Source organism: Vidua chalybeata, chromosome 6, assembly GCF_026979565.1.
Source record: "Vidua chalybeata isolate OUT-0048 chromosome 6, bVidCha1 merged haplotype, whole genome shotgun sequence".
Lineage (NCBI taxonomy): Eukaryota > Metazoa > Chordata > Aves > Passeriformes > Viduidae > Vidua > Vidua chalybeata.
The window spans coordinates 2,482,209-2,482,633 of NC_071535.1; positions in this window are offsets into that span (position 1 = coordinate 2,482,209).

Here is a 425-nt window from a genome sequence, read left to right on the forward strand (position 1 = left end):
GCCTTTGGAGATGCTGCTCTGTGCGTGTCGACCCCTGGGGAGGTGGGGTCCCATCCTGGTTGAGGTTGGATGCAGTTCCCAAGGGGTTCTCCCTGTCAGGGAGGGTTTAGCAGGAGTTTTGGGCCTGGGGTTTCAGCAGGGAACTTTTTGTTGAACAGGCTTGTTCAGGGTGGGACATTGCTCCTTGCTCAGAAGTTGGGAGACACCGAAAATTCCCAATTTCATTGTCCATCCCTTCTCCCCTCTCTTTCCTTCTTCTCCCAGGCCTGGCACTCAGCACAGGAGCAAATCCAGAGCTGCTCCAGGGGCTGGAGAATGCTCTGGGAGAGCTGGAGGTGTTCACCTGGAGAAGGGAAAGCTCCAGGGAGAGCTCAGAGCCCCTTGCAGGGCCTGAAGGAACCTTCTAAAGCAGGACAGATTTTTAT